This window comes from Pan paniscus, chromosome 2, assembly GCF_029289425.2.
Source record: "Pan paniscus chromosome 2, NHGRI_mPanPan1-v2.0_pri, whole genome shotgun sequence".
NCBI lineage: Eukaryota > Metazoa > Chordata > Mammalia > Primates > Hominidae > Pan > Pan paniscus.
Window position 1 is genome coordinate 77,455,805 of NC_085926.1, and position 27,327 is coordinate 77,483,131.

The 27,327-nt window shown below is 36.9% G+C and overlaps 1 protein-coding gene and 1 pseudogene across 31 annotated transcripts in view; one reads left to right on the forward strand and one right to left on the reverse strand.

Moving 5' to 3' along the window:
• ROBO2 (roundabout guidance receptor 2) overlaps nucleotides 1-27,327 on the forward strand; it is a 1,748,609-nt gene that overhangs the window by 1,414,202 nt on the left and 307,080 nt on the right. The window lies entirely within an intron of this gene.
• Nucleotides 1,315-27,124, reverse strand: LOC103783300 (voltage-dependent anion-selective channel protein 1-like; annotated as a pseudogene).

Sequence of the window (27,327 nt, forward strand, 5' to 3'; positions counted from 1 at the left end):
TTTATTATTCAGACCACATTGATTTTATCTGATCAATCTACTCTCACATATTTGAGTTACAAGGTCTGAGGGTGAATGGTATTGTGTGATGAATTCCAACAAGTCTGGGCTTTACTTAATCAAATTTTACAGCGTTGGACCAAACAGTAAATGCTGGTGACGTTGATTCCTTTGCTCTCTTTAACTTTGAGACGGTTAATCAAATAAAATCATAAAATTTAAAAGCTAGAAGTGACTTTGAATTCATATCCTCTAATCCCTTCACTCACATTTTTAAAAACTGGGCTGTTATCAGTTAGGAATTTTATTCAACTGCTAGTGAAAGATTTTTGAAAGTTAATGCTGTATACAAATTATAAATATATACCTCCAATGTTTTTGCAAGTTTCTTGGCCTTCCCTACATAATTGGCTACATGGATGGCAAGGTTTGCATAGCATCTTATTTTTAGAATAATAAGAGTGACATTCAACAAAGAAAGCTGATTTAAAAAAGAAAGAAAAGAATGATAAAAGGCAAAAGGGTAAGTGGCTGATAAGTTTGTCTCGTCTTAAAAAGAGCCAGGGTTTTTTGCTTGTAACTTATTGCCCAGCATTTTTTTTTGAGGTTTCAATATTTTATTCAAGTTTCTGTAAGTGATGTTAATTACAGCATTTGAAGGGGAGGATCTAATTCCACACAAAATGGAAGACTTTAAAATGTACCCATTAAACTGCTAAAAAACAAATTGAGTGATGAGAATACAAAAGAAGTCCAATTTAGATTCTGAGTGTTGTCACCATGTGATTACAATCACGCAGACTCTTCCAAACTTATAGCTGGAGCTCCTGGAAGCTATTTCTTACTCTGGTGCAAGGACAAAAAAACACAATACAGGAAGGAATAAGTCCTGAATTATTGGCTTCATCACATCCACCTTCTCCACCCCAAAATGGCACGGAAGAAACAGTGACCACACCCTGCAGACCATTTGGTGTAAAAGAGGTGACGACGATGAACTGGGGTGGGAACAGGTCATGAAGATCTGTATAAAAAAGTCTCATTCAGATGAGTTTGTAACACTGTCAAGCAGTGAGCCTCTCATCAGTTAGGGTTAGGAAACCAAGGTTCGATTCTCAGGAAATCACAGTTTCATTAATTTACTCAATATGAATTTACAAAGTGCCTACATATTACCAGCTACCACTTGAAGGCATTTCTAGATAAAAAAGAAACTTGGCATCTCACAGGGGCTACCGAGTTCCCCCCAAGTCTACTACTGAAAGGATCTTTTTTGGAAATGGGTTTCTTCTGTACCTCTGAAAGGGTAACATCTTAAAGCAGAATCATCTTTAACCTCGAGGTCTAACATATTTAGCAATACTTGCATCCCAGTCATACAACATTAAAAGGTACACTAAATTCTGAAGGTAGCTATGCTGCAAAATAGTTTAAAATTAAACAATTGTATGGTATTCATTCATGCTTGAAATTTCAGTCCTAGACCAAGCTTGTGGCCACCAGCCTTGTCGTTCTTGCCATCCAGGAGAGCTGACAGCGTCAGTTTGATACCTGGCTGCAGGGTCTGAGTGTATCCTAAACCTATCAGGCTGGAGTTGTTCACTTTAGTGGAGAAGCAGGCATGAGGGTCAGTCTGATACTTGGCTGCTGTTCCGAAGCGCGTGTTACTGTTTCCTGCTGTCCAGACTAGATTGACAGCGGTCTCCAACTTCTTGTTCACCTTCTGGTAAATGGAGCCGCCAAACTCTGTCCCGTCATTCACAGTAGTGTGAAGCTGGAATTCATCAGTCTTGTAGCCAACTGCAAAGTTGCTCTGGGTCACTCAGGAAGGACTTTGCAGTCTCAAAACGCATCTGGTACCCAGCCAGCCAGCCCTGTAACCCGGCACTAGAGCACCCCGGATGGAAGGCCCAGCAGTGTGGAAATCCACGTCACAGCCCAGGTGAATGTACTCCCACTTGCACCCTGTCTTGATTTTAGCATTTTTTTTTCCCCAGTGTTAGGTGACGAGGATGAATGCAAGGTCAGCCTCAGGCCACATGCAAGCTGACCGTCCACGCTCATCTCGGTGCCTAGTGTATTGTCGGGGTTCCATTTCTCCGTAGACCTCGAGCCATAGTCAGTCCATCGGTACCTGGTTTCCAGACTGCCCGTCACTTTGGTGGTCTCAGTGTTGGCTGAGCCTGAGCTTGTAAACTCCGATCCATCCTCAGATTTCGTTTTCAAATCAAGCTTTATTAAGCCAATCCATCGCCCTTGGTGAAGACATCCCTAGCAGATTTGCCAAGATCGGCATACGTGGGTGGCACAGCCGTCTTCTGCTCAAAGGTGGCGGCGGGCTCGGCGGGGGCTGCTGGGGGGCTGCTAGGGGGGCTGCTGGGGGGCTGCTGGGGGGCTGCTAGGGGGGCTGCTGGGGGGCTGCTAGGGGGGCTGCTGGGGGGCTGCTGGGGGGCTGCTGGGGGGCTGCTAGGGGGCTGCTGGGGGGGCTGCTGGGGGGCTGCTGGGGGGCTGCTAGGGGGCTGCTAGGGGGGCTGCTGGGGGGCTGCTAGGGGGCTGCTAGGGGGGCTGCTGCGGGGCTGCTGGGGGGCTGCTGGGGGGCTGCGGCGCCAAGGCGGGGAGTTGCCCAACATTTTAATATAAGGCTCCACATTGCAAAGAAGGTGGGGTGATTTATTTTATTTTATGTTATTTATTTTATTTTATTTCATTTCATTTCATTTTAATTTTATTATTTTTTTGAGACAGGGTCTTGCTCTGTCACCCAGGCTGCAGTATAGTGGCATAGTCTCGGCTCACTGCAACCTCCGCCTCCCGAGTTCAAGCGATTATCGTGTCTCAGTCTCCTGAGTAGCTAGAATCACAGGCGCCCCTATTTTTGTATTTTTAGTAGAGATGGGGTTTCGCCATGTTGGCCCGGCTGGTCTTGAACTGCTGACCTCGAGTGATCCGCCCACCTCAGTCTCCCAAAGTACTGGGATTACAGGCGTGAGCCACCACGCCCAGCTAGTAATGTAGTTTTATGACCGATCACCTTATGTATTCTTCCAATTCTCAACTTCTATTAATAAAAAATAAAAGAATATAGATAATGCATTAGAAACATCTGCGGCAGGGAACTGTTTTACCATTACGGATAACGTTATGAATACAAGTATTTCTGTTATTTATATTTGCCATTATGTCTGTTCTGGAATATTATCAAACCAGAATTATAACTAGCAAGAGACTATATAAATTAAAATCACACATTTTAAAGTAAAACTGAAGTTGGTTCAAACTAGGACTCCACCACTTGAGCAAACTACTTAGCACAAATTACTTAAACCTCGATGTTCTCATCTATAAAATAAGGGCTTTACAAGGTCAACTACTAAATTAGATAATACATGTAAAGTGAAATGCCTAAATACAATGCCTAGGATACAGTAATTGCCCTGTAAGTTGTAAGTGCTACCATGAACCAGCCAATGATCTCTACTACATACTATGATTGAGAAATTAAAGATGGTTGAAATTTTATATAAATCGATGTCAAGGTAATATTATTTATGAAATTATTGTACTTCAGGTCATCAGGATTGCTTTAGTGCATTTGAGACTCTTTTCTTAGATGACAATGGTTCTAATCCATCTTCTATCAAAGTCTCTATTTCTCCATTTAAATCTGGCAGATCCGTCTTCTAGAGACATGACCAAGTCAATGATTTTGATTAGTCTGTACTCCTTACCCAATATTATAATACCTGGAAAGTAATTATGTTTCTATTTTTCATTTTAATCTGCTCTTACCATATTGACAATATGGGCAATGGCCAAGTCCATTATGAGTTTAATTGCTTATGTGCCAGGTGTTCAGAAGTTCATTCTTTGAATCTAACAAAAGTAAAAGATAAAGTCACAGAACTCTGGTTCATTTTATGCACACATTTTTCTAACTTTGGATAAAGAATTAATCATTCTTTTATATCCTGTATTGCTTAATGTCTCCCTTGCCCAGAAATAAGGATTTTTATTACAGTGACTTCAGTCACTGATGAGGCATACATACAGAAATCTCCTGTTAAGTAAGATTAGAATTTGTCTTTGGGCCTTTTTAAAGTTTCTGCAAACTGATAACCCAATTACTCATGCTGATTGACAGAACAACAATGAATATCTAAGTAGTCTAGGCCTTTGTCTGGTCATTAGAATTTGTCCTTTTGAGGACCATTGGCTGGCAACTTTATACTGCAATTGAGTGTGCTATGAGTAAGACAGCTTCAACTGAAGCCTCTGAAGAGGAAAGGAAAATAACAAAGAAGACGCTTTTGTATCTTTTTCCATTATCAGTAACGTCAATATAGAACATGCCTTTTTTCATGTGAAACTTCAATATGAAATTATTCAAATGACACTCTGGCTATGTCATAATGTCTGCATTCTCCAGGTATATATGAAACAGATTTTAATGGATGTTGGGTGGCTTCCATTCACCCTTTCATATTTGAAAATGCACTTAGAAACTCTGTTGAGAAAGTTGCTTATGCTATTGGTCCTCCTTTTCTGTTGTTGTTCAGTCTGCCCCCAAGTGGTAGAGAGCCTAAAAACCCAAAAAGATAACAACGTGGTCAATCCATGACTTACAGCTGGAATTGTATGCCTGATTGATTTTTGTTGCTATACAACAGCTGAACAATTTGAAATTTATCACATAAAATATGAATTCACCTGTTCAAATCATGGTAGTATAATAATTCTTGAAATTGCAGCTGCATATTTTAATTCATTACACCAAGTAAATAAACTTCAAGACATTCAGCCACCATTCATGAAATAGATTTCTAAAGGCTTATGTGGGGATCATTTTCTTTCTCTTACCCTCTTGTTTTAAAACTCCTCTCCCCACCATGGCCTTATACTGGAAGACATTTTTACTCTTGATTTCTAGCAATTGCAGGCTGGTATTGTTGAGTTTTAATATTTCAGTGTGATTCAGAGCTCTGACCATTTTCAAGTTCTTAGGAGCCCTCTCTTGTCTCATTTTTAAACATGGCCTTTGGGGAATGACAGTGATTGTGACAGATGGTAAAGGAATAAGATTGCACTTTGGCGCTGCTTCTGTCTTTGCCTCTTGATCTTTTCCCACTTTCTCAAGGCAAATTATAGATTTCCTTTTGCCTCTAGAGGGACGCAAATTGCAGTTGCCAGTTATATGGTTCTTTGTTTCTCTTTCTAGCTCTTAAAAAAAAAAAAAGAAGGGCTCTTATTTAATTAAACATTGTCATTACATTTATTGTTGATGAAAGGTACTGATTTGTATGTTGGCCAAATATCTGACCAGACAAGGGAGAGGACTTGTTGAACTACAGGCAAAAAAAGAAAAAGAAAAAAGAAAAAAAACTTTTGTTGCGTTTGAAGGTAGCTTCCCTCTAGTGGCAAAAACTGGTACTTCACTTGTAGACTACAAGCGATTTAAAAAATATATTTTTTGTTATCTCTTTTTAAAACATTATCTGATATGTGTAATTTACATATCACACATTTTAATGAATGTGGCTTGCAACTAAAATCGAGTTTCCTAAAAAGTTTAGAAATCTTTTCAGTTACCAAATTCATAATCTTAGGTATGCAAAGTAGCCAAGGTGCTTTACTGTTCATTTTGTTCTTCAGTAATCCCACACATACAACACACAATTCCAGATGAAAGGACTCTAGTTGACTAAGAAGATAGTTAATAAAGGGGTTCTAGATTTTTTTCATAATTTATTGGGTCGGAGTTAGCTCAAGCGGTTACCTCCCCATGCCGGACTTTCTATCTGTCCATAATTTATCAAAGGAGTGTGAAGGAATTATAAAGTATCGCATAAATTTGGGTGGTGGGCATATTGCTGTACTTCTCTGTGTATTAGAAATATTTTAGGCTGTGCACAGTGGCTCATGCCTTTAAACCCAGCACTTTAAGAGGTCAAGGTGGGAGGATTACTTGAGCTTGGGAGTTCAAGATCCGCCTGGGCAACACAGGGAGACCCCATCTCCACAAAATATTAAGAAATTAGCCGAGCATGTTGGCACACACCTGTGGTTCCAGCTGCTTGGGCAGTTGAGATAGGAAGATCACTTGAGCCCAGGAGTTCGAAGCTGCAGTGAGCTGTGATTATGCCACTTCACTCTCCAGCCTGGGTGACAGAGAGAGAGACCCTGTCTCAAAAGAAGAAAGAAAGAAAAAAGAAAAGTTTGATACTGGAAAAATTTTAGAGAGAGGCGATAGAATCACTAGATAGTTAAAATTTAAGTATTAGAATTTAAAGGGCACTAGAGATTAGTTGAGTGTTACAGTTTTAACTTGAACTTATTCGTTCACATTCATGTAACCACTACAAAAGGATTTAAGCAATGCCAAGAATGTGCTATAATTTAGACAATGTGCAGGAAATACAAGGACAACTAAGACGGGCAAGCGGCAAGTGAACCGAGAACTGAGCAAAGAGATGAGTGCTAATAGAAATATGTACAACAAACTAAGGGAGCACACCAAGGACAAAGTGGCCCTTCGTTTGAGACGGATGAAAGGACAGTTAAGTACAGAAGATAAGTGTAAATGATCAAGAGTTTGGGCACAGTGCACAGGTATTTTCCATGCACATAGCACCATGGGAAGTGGTTCTGAGCAATCAGGAGATAACAGGGCTTCAAGTATGGAAGGCTTAAATGGAGAGAGCTGAGGGAGACTTGTTGTTAATAACTTTGCTAGAGCAAGTCCTAAGCAGGCACTGTTTTATACCATAATAAATAATCAAATGAGAGAATATGAGGTTTGGTTCCCCAGGCTCCACACGTGACTATGAATAATCTTATAAATAATAGATTCATTCACAAAACACAAGATAGTCTAGAATAACCGAATGAAATGATGTTTTTGTGCCTCTTTGACTTCTGACCAAACATAGTGTTCCTTGGAAGGAATTATGTTTGACACTGTATTGTATGACTGGAAAAAAATCTATAATGAAGAGGTGCTCAAATTTGAAGTAGCACTGAGAAAATTCGCTTCAACAGAGGTCTGGTGATGGCAGAATTAAGCATAATCAAAAGTTCTAGTTGCATTCTGAAGTCAATTTCAGGTTGTCAGTCCTAACTGGGAGTGGGGTTTGTCTAACATAATGCTTAAGACATTTTTTGGTGGCAAAATTTCACAATTTAAAGGAACATGATACAAGCTCAGAAAAAATGCAGCAAATTGATGACTAAGACCTAGGCAATCTGTAAGTAAGGAAATGGGATGTCAGGAGAGAAATTGACATTTGTTTAGATAATATCCACACTTGATTGGATGGACTATATTTTATAGATATTTTCATTCTTGAATATTTTAGTTTCTAAGATCTTTATTATGAAACAAGAACATAGGTCTAATATATATGTTATATGTTTATTTATATATAATATATTATATTATACATATTATATTATGTATTATAGTATATTATATGATATATTATGTATATTATGTATAATATGTATATGTATATTATGTATAATATAATATATTATATATGTTAATACTATGTAACATATATATTACAGTTATAAAAAAAGTGTATGTAATTACTTGTATCAAATAGTGTTTTATCTGACTCCCTCCATGTCCATAAACATATTTCCCACACTGGCTATCACCCATGTTCCCTCCTACCTTTACATACTCAAGGATTTCCAACTGCCCAGGACTATGACCTTCATGCCACAAGCACATTAACCCTCCTTTGGCAATACTCACCTGCTGTTGACTTTTCATACTTGCTCTCCTGAGTTGAGACTTAATTGTATCTCTCAAGACCCTGATATCAAGTATAAGATGAGATCAAATTTATAATCTAAGAAGCTCCTCCATGCTAATAGAATAACATATTTGCATTTTGACATGTTCTTTCTTCCAAAATTAATCAAGAAAAATAGCTTTTCTGTAGAACATGGGCTATTTGAGAAAATGCGTATCAAATGACTTTGTCATCATTTAATCACACCAAGTGCATGCCTTTGGACTCTATTTGTGTATAGAGCTAAACCAATATTTGATAAATGTTTGCAATACTGATAACAAATTTCTTAGATAATTGGGCAATGTTATTCTTGTCTTTTAAAGATGAAACTCCTGAAAATGATTACAAAGCCCATTGCTTCATCACACACAGACACATCCACACAAACACACCATACACACACACACAATTTTCAAGCTTTGAAAGGCTCAGTAGGCTTGGAAATCACTTGGCATTTTTGAGATTTGCCAAACAGCTTGAGATATTTAAAAATATTTTTGTTCAACCAAATTCCAAACATGTTTTTCCGAGTACTTTTTTTAGGTCAATTTTTATAACCATGTGTAATTTCAAGAAAATTTAACCCATATGTTTGTTTCTGTTACTGTATATTCAGATTGATTTATAACACAGATGTAAGTATTTCTCTTAACACTGGTATATGAAGAGGGTGAGAGGGTCTCCCAATTTGCTGCTTGGGACAGTCCACAGTGAGACTTTAGATTAATGATCACAGACTATAACCCAGTTCTAATCTCAACACAGTCTCCATGATAAAAGTCACAGGGGACTGGCTATAAGTGTCAGCAAAAGATCAGATCCAGTTACTGCAGTATGTTGATGAATATGTGTGTTCCTAGCATGGACTCAAAAGATGGAACTCTGACTGATGATTGTACAGCACTGTGAGAATGAAGCCCTTAAGTGCTACTAAAGGTCTTTACCAACTGTGATGAAAAACTGCATCTGTGAGTAATGCTACTTACTGGCAAAATAGGACTGTGACCTGCCAACATATTCCATTATTTTTGGGGGCATCGAGTATAAAAGTAGACCCGTTTTCCTGTTACAGGGAAAGTAGAAACACAAGTCAAAATACTACCATACTTTATAGGCCGGGCGCCGTGGCTCACGCCTGTAATCCCAGCACTTTGGGAGGCCGAGGCGGGCGGATCACGAGGTCAGGAGATCGAGACCATCCCGGCTAACACGGTGAAACCCCGTCTTTACTAAAAATACAAAAAAATTAGCCGGGTGTGGTGGTGAGCGCCTGTAGTCCCAGCTACTCGGGAGGCTGAGGCGGGAGAATGGCGTGAACCTGGGAGGCGGAGCTTGCAGTGAGCCGAGATCACGCCACTGCACTCCAGCCTAGGTGACAGAGAGAGACTCTGTCTCAAAAAGAAAGAAAGAAAGAAAAAAAAACTACTATACTTTACAGGGATAGCAAAAATGAATTTTTAAACTAGTGCGTGTTTCCTGTAATTCTTAAAATTAAACAGAAATAGAAAAACTCTAACAAGAACCTCAGATTCAGCCAATGTGCCACCTTAGAAGTGATACTCTCTCCATAGCCAAGATGCTGTAGGTAGGAATGAATAATAACAGGATGTCAGAGTAAGTGCCAAGTGGAAGGAAATTAAAGTATAGTTATGATGTAAGGGGGCAGACATAGGTAATTTTAAAAACAACAATATTTTAGAAATAAGAAATGATTCATAAGTATTGCTTGTGAATGCAAACCAAAAGTCAGATACCACATGCATAATGAAGTGTGACTCTATCCAAATACTTACAACATTTTCAGGGAAAAAAATATATTCTCTGATCCTGAATGTTGTGCCTACAGAGGAAAGAAAATGAACCTGTTTACTAGAGGGAGAAATCTCGGTGACTGAAGAAGTCAAACAACTTTTTGAACTCTGAGAGCCACCTTAGCTGTTCTGCTTCAGGGTTTTGGGCAACATAACAACATCTTTATGAATGTTACCTTATAGAACGTTAGTTATACCAGAGCAGACGCGACTGGGGATTTGACAACTCTGCCACACTTTGACTGGACTGACATTTCCTTAGCAGTAACAAGCTGCTGCTGTCTGGTGCCATGGGGGCCCTGGGCTTGATTTAGTAGCACTGACATTGACTGCTTGTTATTTCATATCTTAGAGCTGTCAGGAGGCAACTGATGTCAGCATAAAATTATTTGATAGCTCTGCATCTTGGGCAAAATGTGAATCTATTGATGTTATAAAATGGCCATCAAATTCTTGGAATTAGGGGGTGGAGATGATGGAGAAAGAAAACTCACCTGGTTTATTGTTAAATAATCTTTTGTTTAAAATTTGGTTCACATAAATATGAACTGTAACTATCTATTAGGCACATACTGGTTGTACTCATTAAACTACATGCTCATCCAATTCTAACAACAGTTTCAGAGGATAAATAGTATTATTTTGATCCTCATTTGACAGTACAGATTATACTCCTGGAAGATGGAAAAGCTGGGACGCAAATGCAAACAATCTGGTTCCAAGATCCGTGCTTTCACCTTGAGTTACATGGTTTTTCCCATGGAATTGAAGATCCTAGATTCATAGAATTCTTTCCTTGAGCTGCCATTGATTTTTTTCTTTAGTTTTAATTTTAGAAAACATTTGTTCATTTTATTGAGGGAAAATAGCAATTAGCGCCTTGTGTGATCTGATAAATACTCACTGAATGAAAATTGGAACTTTTTATCATCCTCATAGCTTTTCTGGAGTAACCGTGTATCCAATGGAATGATTCCAGTCGTAAATGGAGTTGGTCAAAGACTAATTCTCTCATTACAATACTTACTTTAACACAGTATTTGAGAACACTTTGAAAATGTGAGGAGTAGTGAGTAAATGTGGGGAATTTTGTGATTAATAATCTCAGTAATAAAGACTATTAGAAGCTCAGAAGCTCTCACAAAATATGCAAGAAATACTTATCAAATTTATGAATTGTAGCTCAGTTTACCATTCTGTTGATCAAATCACTTATTTTTAAACATAGTGTTCTTCAAATATAGCCATTTCTAAGGAATGCATTTGCTTCTTTCTGAAAATCACCTGACAACCCCAAATCATTTCCATTTATAATATTTTGTATATCCATTGATCTTGTTTTGTGTTGTTTAAAAGTATAATCTTTTATGTTTTTTGATTAACTTGAACAATGACAGATCACAATTTAATTTCTAGAACGTGTCTTTGTATGTTAATGTGTTTCTTTTTTTCAAACAAATCACAAAGATCTAGGGGAATTGTGATTCTCTAATTCGAGCTCAGTATATACCAGTTGAAAGCATTTAGTTGTGATTAAAACAGATTGAAGGAGATAATCCCTCTGAGAAAGCAGCTTCAAATAGCTTAGCAGCTCTTCTTCAGGGATAAGAACTAACACAACACAAGCTAATTCCTCCAAAGTCTCCCTGGTGGAGCTGTGGACGTACCTTTCATTTGTTGTTTTTCTTCCTTACTGCGTTCTATTTGAATTCCTCTTAAATATGAATTCTGCTTTAATAACACTTTACTCATTTTGTTTTCCAAGAACCAACATTTACCCTTTTGTGTTAACTGATACAGGGAGATACACTTCATATAATATTAATAAATGAAGAGTGTGCAGGCAGTTCTCAATTTACAATTGAATGATATTATAAAAGTTCATAGGTAAGTCATAGACAATTTAGAACTCGGGATAGAATTTATCATAGAAATGTTGTTCTATATAAAATTTGGTTTCTTGGTTAACCCTTCAAAGCCTATTGAACTCGCAATGTAGCCGAATATACCTTATGTAACTAGTACAGGTTCTGTATAGCGGCAGTTCTATGAGAATACTTCTAACCAATGTTCTGGATTCAATATCGGGAAGAAAAAACGCCTTTTCCTTGGGAGTGCCTTCAAATTTATTTCGTTCACAGTGTATGTCATTTCGAGGGTCGGAGAAACTGACAGGTCTGTATCTTCTGGGAGTAGTGTGCTGGAGATGGGAGAAAGAGAAAGAACTAGATAAATAACAAATTGTAGGGTGAGATTTTCTTCATTTTCCTATCCGCTTGGATATGCTGTAACTCCATTTTACAATTTTAGACCATGCCCTTGAAAACCGGACCCATTATTGGAGAAGGGACGAGTAAAGTGCATATATGGACCCCAACTATTAAAGGCTAAGAAAAGAAAAATGGAAGCAAATGCCCAATGACAATAGGCAAAGAAGTTATGACTCCTTCAGCCAAGCCCAACTGAAGATAGAAGTGGTACAGATCTCATGTTCCTGGATATTAGACACATATGGAGCAACGAAATTTCAAAAACTATGTTGACCCTTAACTATTTGTATTAAAAAACATTGAAGATTTAATGGCCAGGTGTCGTGGCTCACACCTGTAGTCCCAGCACTTTGGGAGGCCGAGGTGGGTGGATCACCTGAGGTCAGGAGTTTGAGACTAGCCTGGACAACAATGGCGAAATCCCGTCTCTACTAAAAATACAAAAAATAGCCAGGCATGGTGATGTGCACCTGTAATTCCAGCTACTTGGGAGGCTGAGGCATGAGAATCACTTGAACCCGGGAGACGGAGACAGAGGCAGAGGTTGCAGTGAGTGGAGATCGCACCACTGCCTTCCAGCCTGGGTGACAGAGTGAGACCGTATCTCAAAAAAAAAAAAAAAAAAGAAAAGAAAAAAAAAGGAACATTAGAAATGTTCCTGTTTACTCACCCGCTTTTCCTTCCCCACCTCCCCCACACCCCTCTGCCCCCGTCACTTCCTCTTCCCTCCCAAAATTGCTTTAAGGATTTTCCTTTCTGCTGCGCCCATGATGCAGTGATGGTGAGCCACACAGTACAGTACTGTAAGTCCCTGTTGAGTTGAGGAATTAACCAAATGCTACCACAGAGTTTATTAATAAAGTTTAGGCCAAATTGTGAAGGGAATTATATTTTAAGACACAGAACACAGTTTGCTATGTAAAGTTTTGTAAGCTGGAGCAACAATGCAGAAACTAATATTCTGTGAAGAGTTCCTAGCAAGCCAGAATTAATTGACTACCAGCGTCTAACCAAACCTAAAGTTCTAATCTGGCTTTTATATACAGATCACCTGCCAGCACTTCATCATTTTGTATATGCTGTTTGCTGTGCTATTATTTGGTGATTGATCTGCTGTTTAACTTATAGTAATGATGATGGCCTGGCGTTAACAATAATGGCATATGTTAAAAATGTAAGAGAGCATCTCAGCAATAAAAGAGATAGATATAGTTCAGAACCTTTTCACATTGCATTGCCCCTGTTAATGTTTCACAACACTTTATACTCTGAAAAAATAAAAATAAAAAAAGGAAGTGGCATAAAAATAGCATGTAAAGTGTTATTCCCACATGCTGTTCTTGGTCTTTGGCATGCCTGTTATCCCCACATTCTCCAAAAATGACAAGAATGCATCCCATCTGATACATCCTGTGAAAAATTTAAGAGCATATTTGAAAACACAAAATACTGTTTTCATAAACTGCTGAAATCTGTGATAGTTTGGCAGTAATCACAGGAACAATGCTGGAACACAACTTTTAATTTTTTCTTTTCCTTGCGTTCTCTTGTCAAACTCACAGAACTTCCCTGTTCTGTATTGCTTTCTGATGTGTTGATCCAAGTCTCCCTAAAACCCACATGCTAATTCCTGAACAGAGTTTAACACTTGACTTTTCCCCATTAATTAATAGTCCAGTGTTGATATCGATGTAGTCTTTCTTTTGTGGATAAAAAGAAGCAATCTGAAGCTAATTTAGCATTGGGTAAAGTAGTAACACAGCTTTTAAGAAAAAGAGGAATGAAGCAATGGGCAAAACCAGCTGTAAGATCTTCTAGACGGATACGTGTAGCTACAGTTCTATCAAGGCAAGAATTGGCAGAACTTTGGAAACTTCTGTTTCTATTTTTATTCTTTTATACTCCTTCAGAATTTAAGAGTCACTCCTTGTCTCCATGACAAAACATAACAAATGCTGTTTGTTCTAGTGTTTAGGCTAATGACATAACGTGTTAACCCTTGGTTACACAGAATAACCTTCACATTAAGAGTAATCCTGCACCATTTATGAAACATAAGCATCACACCTGGCAGCTTTTTGTCAATAAGCATATTTAAAAGAAATTCCAAAACAAAGAGTTCAGTGTAGTGACAGTGATACTATAGTGACTTCTTCCGCCATGTTTTGCTGGATAATTAATTCTCCTTAATTCTGATTCTCTCCTGCCCTGTGCCTCACATTGGGTCTATACTTCCCACAGTGCTTAGGAGATGTGCATTCATCCAATTTGTACAGTCAGTCTAAGGATTCAGGCAGACTACATAATTCGTTAGAATACACTGACTGTGTTGACCAGATTATAACCTGTCTCTGCTTTTGGTGTTATGTGAGGGCGGCACAATGACAGAAACAATGGTAGCTAATACCTATGTATGCTTACTGTATTTGGCACAGATTATCTCATTTAGTTCTCACAGTCCCTAGCTTGGAGTTATAAAGGAAGAATTCTTGGAGATGATGGAAGCTCAATAAAGCCAAAAAACATGAACTTCACCATTAGACAGACTCAAACTAAGTTAGTAATATTTCTACTTTTCCTTTTTTTTCTTTTTTAATATAAATTAAACCATTTACTCCTCTCCTCTACCCTAAAGTCCAAATGTAATATATATTAAGGGATATGATTTGTCCTGATTTGGTGTCCATACAAATTCTCTGTGTCAGAGAATAACCTAGAACTTGGTATGCTTTATGATTAATAATCTTTCAATATGTTGTTAAAGATTTTATTTATACTTGTGGCTGGGCACAGTGGCTCATGCCTGTAATCCCAGCACTTTGGGAGGCTGAAGTGGGTAGATCACTTGAGGCCAGGAATTTGAGACCAGTCTGGCCAACATGGCAAAACCTTGTTTCTACTAAAAATACAAAAATTAGTCTGGTGTGGTGGCACATGCCGGTAATCTTAGCTACTCAGGAGGCTGAGGCAGGAGGATTGCTTGAATCTGGGAGGTGGAGGTTGCTTTGAGCTAAGATCACACCACTGCACTCCGGCCTGGGCAACAGAGTGATTTATTTAATCTTTATTTTCTCCAAAAAGAAAATAAAGACATTATACTTATACTTGAGTAGCAGTCAGTTATAAATGAGCTGAGAGGGTGAAGTAAAGAAGCCTGTATAGACAAATGAACAGAGACAGACTTTTTTGATGTGTGTTTAAGGGATTATTAGAAGATCATTTTGGAGTGGACAATTCAAGAAAGAAAACTTTGGTGGGAGGTTTTACAAGGTCTTCAAGGCAGGCAAAGAAATGTGGGTTTTGATCTGACCACATTATACGCACTTTGCTTATTTATCGTTAAGGTATATTACTGAACACTGTCTTATCCTATTTCAGTAATAATCTTTGTTTATTTGGTAAAGTATTATTTTTTTAAGGGTTAGCAATTCTAAGTTCCATCATGAAGCAGTCAAGTGAAATTGTTTCTCAGTATTTGATTGACTTGATTCATCCATTTTCAAAGAAAAGGTAAATCATATAGTATTCTGTATGATGTAGACTGTGTCACTCAGAGTGAAAAAGTTACCTTTGTCTTCTACCATTTGAGAATGTGCTGTTGAATTTGCGAAGAAAAGAGCCATGAGGCATTAATCATACACATTCTCCAATCTAGATTTCAAAATGTTCAGTAGATGTTTAGGGTATGACAGAAAAATATTAAGCCCGTTAATACGGTAATTACAGTGTTTCTTGCTTCCTTGTACCCTGAACTGATTAATACATAAACAGGACTCAAAATATAAACTTTATGTTTAGTGAAAGTGCCAATATCTATGTCTGAATTCATCAATGCCATCTTAGGAACCAGGCAATATCTGTTCACTGCCTAGTGCCTTAGGGAGACTGTTTAATGAGGAGATGTGAAGCCTTTTACAGTTTATTGTTGATGACATTTTGAGGACACTTGCAGTGGGGTAGACTGAAAAACAATAAAGCTGGGTATTTTCTTGGATATGGTTTATGTGCCCCAGAGTGTTGTATCAGATTTTATCAGTAATCAAATTTCTACTTGATAGCAAAAACAAAACAAAACCTTTTTAGAAACTTAATTTCATATATTGAAGGCAAAGAAAAAAATACTTGCAAATCTGATATCTGAATTTTCTTAAGATTCAAAGAATTTCAATTTTTCTAGTTATTCAGTTGAATTAAAGTTTACTACCACTGTTTTTACAAGCTTGAAAGGCCTATTTATTTATTTATTTATTTATTTATTTATTTATTTATTTTGAGATGGAGTCTCCCTCTGTCACCTAGGCTGGAGTGCAGTGGCGCGATATCGGCTCACTGCAACCTCCATCATCCAGGTTCAAGCGATTCTCCTGCCTCAGCCTCCCGAGTAGCTGGGATTACAGGCACGTGCCACCACGCCCAGCTAATTTTTGTATTTTTAGTAGAGACGGGGTTTCACCATGTTGGTCAGGCTGGTCTCAAACTCCTGACCTCAGGTGACCCACCTGCCTCGGCCTCCCAAAGTGCTGGGATTACAGGCGTGAGCCAACGCCCCCGGCCTGAAATGCCTATTTTTTAGGTTAGATATGGTAGTGTTATAACTGTTGATATCCTTTGTAGTCTGTACTTAAAAACTCTGAAATGGCTTGAGGCAGTTCCACAGCAAAAATTCCATATGAATGTCTATTCAGATAACAATTCTTATATTGTGTACTATATTAATATATGTAATGTATTTTTATGTCTATTGCCTAATACTTTCAAAATGAAAAGAAATTGAACAATATATTTTTCTCTTGCCTTTGTTTTCATTGGAACCTTTTGTGACCACCTTGTACTTATTAACATTCTAAGACTATGGCACAACGCTGTGGTGAAATGTGAGCCATCAGGGTCTGTCCAGGTGGGCTGGTGTTCGTGTATCTTCATGATCGGGTCTGGTCCTCAGCTCTGTAGGTACATTTTACAGAGGTAGTATTATGGGGTGTGTGGTTAAAAGCTCTGGAAATGCACTTTGTAGACTTGAATCCGACCCCATCAATTTCTTAGTGTGTATAGTTATGTAACTCATAGTTATGTATGTAATCTCAGTATGTTGCATAACTTAGTGTGACGCAGTTATATAACATAAGTTATGCACATAACACAGCATAAATACATAACATACATACTTGATATAACATACATAACTGTTATGTACATAATGTATATTTAGTACATAAAAGTTACATAATAGACATATTTGTGTAATTAGGCATTAATTCCAAAAGATGTAGTACATGTTTGTACCTGCTTGGGTTATCATTATAATAAAAACAGATAATGTTTGTAAATACTTTAGCTCTAATGTATAACACAAAATTAATAACCAGTATTAGTTGCTGCTGTTAATATTAATGTTAGTACTGTGTAATCATCTGAAAAGTGCTTGCTCAATACCAGGTTAAAAACAGAGAGCGCTAGAGCGACTTATTACAAATTTACCCAGGTAATAGAAAACCCGGATGCCCTTCCTCACTCTAAGCAGAAAATGTGTCTGTGATGATTTGCCCTTCTGGAACCATTTCCAGTTGGTATTAAGTGAAATCTACTAAATTTTGTATCCTGGGTTTCTCTTCTCTATACTTTGTGCAGATACCTCTGTCTCCCTAAAAAAAATTATTTGACCAGATACGATGCATATGATTATGGTTATTCTAGCTTAAGCCAGTTTATTATAATAGATTTAGTTGAAGCTTGGTTATGTTCCGGCGTCAGCAGTTTTATTAACCATGAAGAGGTTATAGCTTTAGATTTGTTGATTCAACCATGCATTCTTAAGATGATGTCGCAGACACCTTAATTAAACCTGGGTGTTCCTAAATTTCCTCAGACATTACTTTCACCATATTTCTAACATTACACTTAGAAGGGAAGCTTTCTGCTTCTATGTAGTCGAAATGGTAAAGAATCCTAGATTTTCATTTTATTAGATTGATTAGAACAGAATGCAAGTATAGAAGCTTTTAAGTGAAAAGATCTATGTGAATAAAAATATATGCCTTTTTTTGTTACAAACCAGTGATTTAAATTTTAATGCATATGTTTATGTAGAGAAGTATGTTTGCTATTATAATAAACAATAAAAAGCCATTGCTCATGTGACTCATGAAAGCAAACCTGGCAATGACTTTTTCTCATATGTCTGCAGCCTACAATCACATATGCCTAAATTTTTATGAATGTGTGTCCAGTATATTGTTATAACCATCTGCAATCAAATGTGTTATGCAAAACAAAGACTCAATTGGTATAACTAATTCTTTGATTCAATAATGAAAATCATCACATTATGTTATTTAGAGTAATTACTTATAGCTTAGGTTGGGATGGACACTTTTCAGGAAGAAAATGTATACTTTGTTTCTCTTTTTTCTGAAATAGGGATGGAAAGGGTATTAACTAGCATTAAAAAGGGCGAAGCAACAAGCTTCCCTGATTGGAGTGTAGGTCCCAAGCATTTTACTGATAAATTCATTCAGATTGAGTAAGCTCTTTAAGCTCTTTCTTCCTTTCTTTTTTTAGTTAAAGTCATACTCTAACACCTATTCTCCTGCCCAAAACTATACCTTTGAGTAAATGTTCTTAAAACTAACAGGTACTTCTCTCCTAATGCCTAAATGAACTCAACCACCATGGAGAAGTGATAGTTTTGATTGGTAGATACAAAGTGATCATTTCAGCACTGTATTAAGCTATACGTGGATTAGGTAGTAGCCAAAGAAACAGGGTGGCCAGAGATTTTGAGGGAACAAAGGCAGAACAGAAAGTGAGAAGAGGCCAAAACAATACATCAGTCGTGTAAATCTGCCTTGGGCACTGCTGACCTATATAAAGCTGAATATCATCTTCAGTGACATCTTCGGTGTACCTGTCCTGGATTGCCTGTGCTTGGCTTTGGGCACTAATTTTCTTTCCTCATACAATCCAATCCATTAAACGTCTGCTATAGTTTTTCTGGCCTGAAGAGAAATTTTGTTTGTTTGCTTGTTTGTTTCGGCTTAGTTCTAGGCCCAGGATAAGATGGAGCATACACTGCTTTCATTCATTCATACATCACATATATGCTTCTCTTCAACCTTCTCTTCCTTGCTCTCTGACGTACACAGGCACTTCTAAAGCTCTGGGATATCCCTTACCATATAGCAAACTTCCTGGCAGGAGCAGAGGCAATAGCTCTCTAGTAGTGCTTGGGGTAGTGACAGATGCTTTCAAGACTGACAGAAAAAAGAAAACACAAGCTCTTTTTCAGGAACTGTATATATAGTGGGTCTTAGAGAGACACAAATCTGCCGCTAAGGTACCACTTATTAGGCCTTAAATTGAGATTTACTTGTGGACCTGAAAACTCTGCACAGTCCATAAGAGAATTTCCTGTATTCCCTGCATAGTAGGAGCAAGACGCTTATCTATCGTAAGGTTATCTGTATTATTCCATTTGACATTTTTAAGTCTATTGAAGTAGGCGAGAAATGTGGACCTTTGCAAAGATACTGATTGCCCAAACTAAAAGAAGTTAAAACTTGAAGTGGTAATTTAGTGTTCTCTTCAAAGGTTAAGTACACACATTATTAATATACACTTAGTTTATGCTTTTGACATAGCAGATCAGACTTTACACCTGGAAAAATTGTAAAGACAAAGGCCAAGGTTGGGCATGGTGGCTCACCCCTGTAATCCCAGCACTTAGGGAGATTCTTTGAGGACAGGAGTCCGAGACCAGCCTGATCAACATGGTGAAACCTTGTCTCTACTAAAAATACAGAAATTAGCCGGGCACGGTGATGCATACTTGTAATCCCAGCTACTCCGGAGGCAGAGGCACGAGAATCGCTTGAACCCGGGAGGTGGAGGTTGCAGTGAACCAATATCACATCACCGCACTCCAGCCTGGGTGACAGAGGGAAACTCCGTCTCAAAACACAAACAAACAAAAAAAGCAGAGATCAAAAAATATCTGTATGTTCATCTATAGCCATAGCTGTACCTATGTTCTTTAACTTAATTATACAACAAACATGATAGTATTTAGTTTGCCAAAATGTAAATATTTTCCACTTCTATTCACTCACCTAGGCTGGCTTCTTTACAATAGACCCCAAGCCCATTCATAATTGACCTATCCCCTACTTGGGTCTACATATGATCATCAATAACAGCTCGCGCTACGAGTCATTATTAAACAGGAAGCATACCAAGTGTTAGGTTATTCTCTGATTCGGAGTAGCCATCAAGAAAAAGGAAGAAACATAGAAAATAATTTATAGTGATTTATGGAATGGCAACTGAGCCTAACTGTATGTTAGATAAGGCAACTTTGATTTTAAAGAGCTGACACTACGATAGAAGAAAGAGATATCCACCAAAGATAAGCAATGCAACCTTGTTAACTGCTAACTGAGTCAGTTAATGATGCCCTAATGGTTTGATGGGGAGAAAAACCTCAGAAATTAAACGTTGAAATTGTCATAATGGAGGTATATGCAAGGTACTGTAAGAACAAAAGAGAAGCTTTATGAACAGCCTTTTAAAAGTAGAATGGACTATAAAGTTCCAGTAACTCTGTCTGAGAAAGTCAAGAATGGCCTCATAGTGATGGCTTTGGAGATAGGATAATCAATGGGCAGAAATATGCCTGGTGAAGAAAAAAGGAGATAAACCAAGGGTTCTACTTGCACAAATGCAGTTTTTGAAGGGCCCCTTTGGACTTTGTAGGTGAACAAAGTGCCAGGCTTTCGGGTGCATGGTGTACAGAGTATCGCATCATGGAAGGTGAGACTGAATAGTCAGACAGAAGGCAGAGTGAAAAGGACCTCTCAGGTTCAGCAAAAGATTGTAACATTTATCCAACAAGCAACACGAAGTCACGAAGTCAAGAGGGGCCTGTTTGTCTACTAGCCTTCTTTGTATCTCCCTCTCCTTCCCTTTGGAACTTCCTTATTTCTTTCTTCTGTTCATCTTTCTTTTTTCTCCTCCTCCTCCTGCTCCTCCTGTTCTTCCTTTTAACCCATCTCTTTCGTCTCTTCCTGTTTCTTTTTTTTTTCTTTTGCTTATAAATGCAGGACGATCCTTTCAATATAATGTGGTGGATGGACTAGGATTGGGAAAAATGATTAGTGTATTGAATAATTAGAAATTTTAGTAATACTTTATGAGGGAACTAATGAGGGCCTTCCATAAGAAAGTAGCTGATAAAAGCAGATACAACCTTGTATGGCAAAGACAGGCAAGATCTCTGGTTCCCCTCCCTAAGCCTGGTGTATCACACCAACGCCTGACACCAAACAGGCAGACTGTGAAGTTTTATTATTTGCAAACAAACAAACAAACAAACACTTGTGAATAATGCGTAGCTTCTATTTTGTGATGCTGAATGAATTGGTGATGCCTTTCCCGAGGCCAAAAACAAAGCTTGAGTAAAATAGTAGTGAGGAAAAAAGGAAGACAAGTTCCACTTTTGTTTTGCTAAATTCGGTATATGTCTCCAGGATAAAATAATGTCTGTATTCAACAAATATTTGGAAATAAATACGAGTTCTAGAATAAGGGAAAGAAGGAAAAACCATCTACAAGAGATGAAGTTTCATTGCAATTTTTATAGGACAGATAATGTAAAGGGTTGGTTTTCTGTTAGGAAGAAATTAATTGTTCACTTTCTGAATGAACATCAGCAATTTCTAGCTGTTAGAAAGTCAACTCCTATTTCTAAAGAGGCACTGTCACAAAGATACATTTGGAAGCCTTCAAATATCTTTTTGTTCTTTTAAAATTAGCATTTTGCCTTTTCCATTCATAAGGCAGCCAGTGATCAGAAAGTAATCTCTTTCTTCTTTGGAAAGAAAACCTTTGCCCTAAGAAAAATGGCAGCTCTTCCTCAAGATTAGCCCCCAAAATATTAAACTTGGAGTAAAGCAGCCAATTGTGTTCATGGTTATGACCAAAGAAGAAAATGGAGAGTTTATTTTCTTAAAGGCTGCTCAAGTTCAAAAATTTGTGTTTGATCCCTCAAAATTCATTTCATGTTGAATATGTTACCTGAACTTAAGTTGAGTTTACAATATTTTTCAAAAAATACTATAACAACAAAACATTTATTTTGATATAAAGTTATGTTTCTTATATTGTTACTTTATTTTATTTGAACCTAATAGTTCACTCGCAAATTGCATATCTTGCCCAAAAATAAGCTATTGCTTTAGGCCTACATAAAACATTAAATGAGAACACGACAAAGCTAATTGATTCTGGGATTACATAAACATCCCCTAATCTTAGTATTAAATTCATTTCTTTTAGGAATACATTGCAAAAATTAGGGAAGAAAGGTGTTGAATTACTTTCCAGTATGAAATGGTAAGGTCTTTTAAATGTATGGATAATCAGTAAAATCATTTTATTAGTCATGTTTCTGCTTCCTTGGCAGAAAACATTCCAGCTTGACTCCACAAACCAGCATAACCAAATTTGTTATAGTAAATAATAAATCTGTAAGTATTGGTTGATGTTTAATTTCAGCATCCTTGAAACATTCCATGGAACTTTCATATTTCCAATAAACAGCTGCAATCAGTAATAATATGCTTGGGTAAAACAAAGAAAATGTGGTTATTTCTTTCCAATTATAAAGCTAAGTTTTAGAAAACAGACATCAGAGAAGGGGTACCACAGATCTATTTTTAATATTCAATACAAGTTAGAGCTCATATTTTATTTTGGTCCAGCATTAAGAAAAAAATTTGTTTGGAGATAGTATTTTACTTAAGCATTTCCACATTGAGTCTTTTCTATTTCTCATTGTTTGTGATGCTTTTAAATCAAGGGCACTTTGTTTTTTAGCTCACATCTGCTCCCCCCTTGTTCTGGTCAGACTTTCAACACGTAGTTGCTCTGAGATTGTTCATGAGATCTCAGACAGGATCACCACGACCTTACCTGAGAGTGGTCAAAAAAGGAGCAGATGCATGTTGTGAAGATTAAGCTTATGTTTATCTGACAAATGACCTTAAAGATAAAATGCAGAAAGCAAAACTCACAAATGTGGTTGATGCAGACCAACGAGACAATGTTGTGGCAATTATTTTTAAATAACTTATTAAACTTTATAAAATGAAAAGATTTTTTTAATGGCAGACATAGGTCTTTAAGGAACCACACAGTGCAGTTATTGAATTAAAATATTGACATGAACATATTTTTCAAATATGCTTCAAATGGTAAGTATCTGCCATCACAAATATTCAATGTTTTTAAAAATGCTAATATATTTAGGTATAGGTCAAGAAAATTACTAGGATTAGGTATTTGCTACTAGCAAAGCAATGCCATTTTTCCTAGCTATTGCTTTTTCTATTAAGTAAATTATTGAAATAATTGTTTGATTTTATATTTTACTCATAGTTGAGGCTAGAATAGTAAAGCCAGTGTATTGATAGAGTTGATTTGTTTTTGAATTATAGATCTGATAATAGAAACAGCCCTAGAGGTGAGTCCCTGATGACATCTCAAAATGGTTGTTTAATTTTCCATATTAGAGGAGTATTATGATAGAACAACAAACAGAGCTGCTTTCAGACAAGAAACATTTCATTTAAATTATTTTCTTTTTAGTTAATTTCTAATATATTTCTAATATACTTACCTTATTTTACAGGAGATGCGGACATTAAGAAAGCTTTTCTTTATTTTTTGCCAAATGATAAAAAAATTAACACTCTTTTTTTAATCATAGATATATATTCCGTATGGTTGAAGTAGACACATTGAGGATTAGAGTTAGAAGTTATTTGCACTTAGCCTGGCAAATATTGACTGTAATTAAATGAGCAAAGATAATTTGAATGTACAGATAATTTCAACCAAAGAAGATGCCAAACTGGTCAGGTGATAAAGAAAAGTGTGGTGAGCTTGAAAGTTCCAAATATTTTTCACCATCTTCTTCATATAAGAACACATTTTCAGACTTGAAGTTCAGCTTTCTCAAAAATATTTGAAATAGTGTTGATGTGCTGATTAGGAAATTTCGATGCAACTTGCATCTGTGGACAACATCAGTGTCCCTAAAAATGCAAGAAATGATCTTGGTCAGTATAGCCTTAAATAATCCATTTAATGAAAGAAAAGTTGTTTTTTTTGGTTTTCTCAATCTTTGGGTAGCCTTTTAAAATCTATATCATTTTCAGATCTGCAAAAAGCCATTATTATCATGTCCCTTTCATAGAACTAAAACATATATCTACAGGGAATGATGACCTTCTCGTGAATTAGTGGCTTTAGGCATTATAATATATATTTTAAAAAAAAAGAGTTGGAGTGGCTAGCAAAAAACATGCAGACATTTCATAGGATTTTTTTTCCCTTTCCACTTCAATGCATTTATTTGAAAACTGCTTATTTGCCTGAATTTGCCCTGCTGGCAAAATTTTTCTACCAGATAGCTACTTTTTATTGTTGATGCACATCATGAATAACAGCTTTATTTGATGGCAAATGAGATGCCCCAAGTTGCAAGCTTTCCATAAACATATCTGAATTGTTCAATTTCCTTCTCATTGTATAATTTCCACCCTGGCCCTTTGCCTTCTGATATTCAGATAAAGATTTCATTCAAGTAATTTTCAAAACTGTCCTATGTTCTTTGCTATCATAAGTGGTAAGATTGCTCAATTCGTATTAGCTATAACACAAGTGCTGCACAGGTTTTTTATCAGATATTTCTAAAATCATTTCTTTGTCATGAATGGTAACGAGAATAATAAAATAATGCCTCCAGTTGGGTTTGCAAACACTGGTGGTTTACTAGCAATAGAATTAGTAGTAATATGAACGTGAAAAGTCACTTTTCTAAAGAACATATCTTAATGAATTATTTTGTTTCCTTTTCTTTCATGTCTCCTAACATGGATTTGAAAATTATGATTGCTGAATGATTCCAAATGACTTGGGCCTTTGTTTCTCAAATAGGTAAGTGATTCTTGTTCTTTGGTGTTCTTAGGAGTCCGTGGTTGTATTTTAAAATAAATATTCATTGCCAGTTTGCACTGTTGAATTTTATGGCAAAATAGGGTAAAAATTGAACATAAGACAAATCATCATTTTCAGAAATATAATTCAGATCTTTTTTATTAGTTGGCACAGGAAATAGACTAACAAGAAGACCCAGTTTGAGTTGTACGTATTCATAGGAGCCATATGTTCAAAATCATCTAAGTCCTTTTTGCTGGCTAGCTTTTGTATTTTAAAGCAGCTTGGTCATATTTTGCCCATGAAGTTCTAGGTCACACTAGACTAGTTACTAATCGTAATACTGTATGACTTACCCAGGTATAAGAAAGCATTTCATATGGCAGCCAGTAATGGCTTGATACACAATAATTAGCTAACAATTTTCCTGATCTCAAAGATACTAGGCTGAAAAAAAGTTTAGCTTTAGGTTCTGTGGTATCGTCACTTGTAGAGCTGGGATCAACAAGCTAGTCTATGGGCCAAATCTGACCAACTATGAGTTAAGAATATTCTTTACATTTTTAATGACTGACAAAAAATCAAAAGAAAAATAATATTTCATAATGTGTGAAAATAATGTGAAATTCAAATGTTGGTGTTCAAAAGTATTGTTGGAACATAGCCATGCTTATCACTTTACATATTCTCTATTGCTGTTTTCATACCACAATTCTATGGCCCATGAATCCTAAAACATTTACATTCTGGCCCTTAACAGAACAAGTTTGCTGACTCCATTGTTTGAGTACTAGCATATAAGAGGTTAATTCCCCGAACCTCTTACTTTGGAGATTCTATTAGAGCAGAGGTGAAATCATTATATATCTGACCTTTTCTTAGTCACAAGGGAATCCACCATATCCAAAATGACCAGGTCAGAACAAATGGAAGAGCAAATCTTGACTGTAGATTTAAATTTTCCCGAAATACTCTTTTTACATAGTTATATTTCTCATACATTTTAAGCCCTACAACATTCAACCCATTAAGTCTAATTTATTTTACTGCCCACAGATATTCAGAGTCCCATAGTTGATGGGAACTGGGGAAGTGGCATTTTGTGGCTAGTGAAGCAGCAACATGTTGTATAATGAAAAGAAATATCCTCAAATTTTTCAATAGTTCTCAAGGCTCTGTTTCACCAAAGAGAATACTAACATTCTATAGAGACTGCCTGTTCTGAATTACATTTGACAGTGTTGGAAAAGTGTAATAGTCATCATTGTAATCCAGCTTAGCATCTAAAACAACACAAGTAAGTACAGCTGGGCTTTGTGGAATAGATTTTGCAGAATTTTTCAGAGGCCATGTGGAACATGAGTGTTTATATGCATATTCTAATTTAAAAAAAACTTTAAAAATAATTATAAATATATCGTAGTTCTTTTCATGTTGGCATTTATCAGAAATAGATGCATTTGTAGTTTGAGAAAGGAAGAAATAAAAGAGAACAAAGAAAGCGTATTCTTGGAATATTGCAAGAGAGAGCAATGTAGAAATTGCTGGATATTAAGAATATGCATTATCTTCTAGGTTTAGGCCACTGGGAAATAAAGCTTCCGTGCGTGTATTTGATGTATAATGACAGGCACAAAGAAAAAGGCAAACATACTATAGATATTCTAGTATGGTACAATTATACAGTATGTGTTCTAACCCTTTTCATGAAAATTTGACATTACTGCACCTCAGATAGAAGCAGCAGGAATCACCAGGGAAAGAACAGCTGGATGCTTTATTAGGTTTTATGTTGTACATAAGGAGACCATGTTTTCCATTGTCAGTGTGTAACAGAAAATGAAAGCTCTGGGCATCATTAAAGTCTCGAAAGCGTAAGATGTGTCAGCTCCATTCTCTCAACACCTGGATTGAAAGTGCAGTGTGGGGTCACCGTAAAACAAAAACAGACCGTCTTCTCTGGTTGGAATTGCAAGAGTTGATTTTTAGAAATAAAATAATTCATAATTTTGCAGAGAGAATTCTTCCTTTATAACTAGAGAGTTGCATGTATGAACATAAACTTATATGTCTACCTGAAGACATTTTCTATAAACTGCGTCTGAATATCTTTTTCCTGCACCTTAAGGGGCGCTAGGAGGATTCTTGGAGTCAGAGAGCTAGAAGACTCCCCATTTGCTGGCACTGTGGTATTGTCCTTTTGATGAACATTTCTCCCTGGCTTTTCATTTGTCTCCTTTTGTGGAACCATTTTTGTTGGCATCCCCCACCCAACACACACATTATATTCTCACTGGTGTGGCCATTGTGTCCCTTGTTGCAAGTACCTTTATGTTGGAGACCATTTTACCTTATACCTTTGTGTAATCCACAAAGCTTATCACTGTGTTCCTCTTATTGTGGTTGCCTTTAAAGTGCTGCATTAGTTGGCTCAGGCTAGTGTAACAGAATACC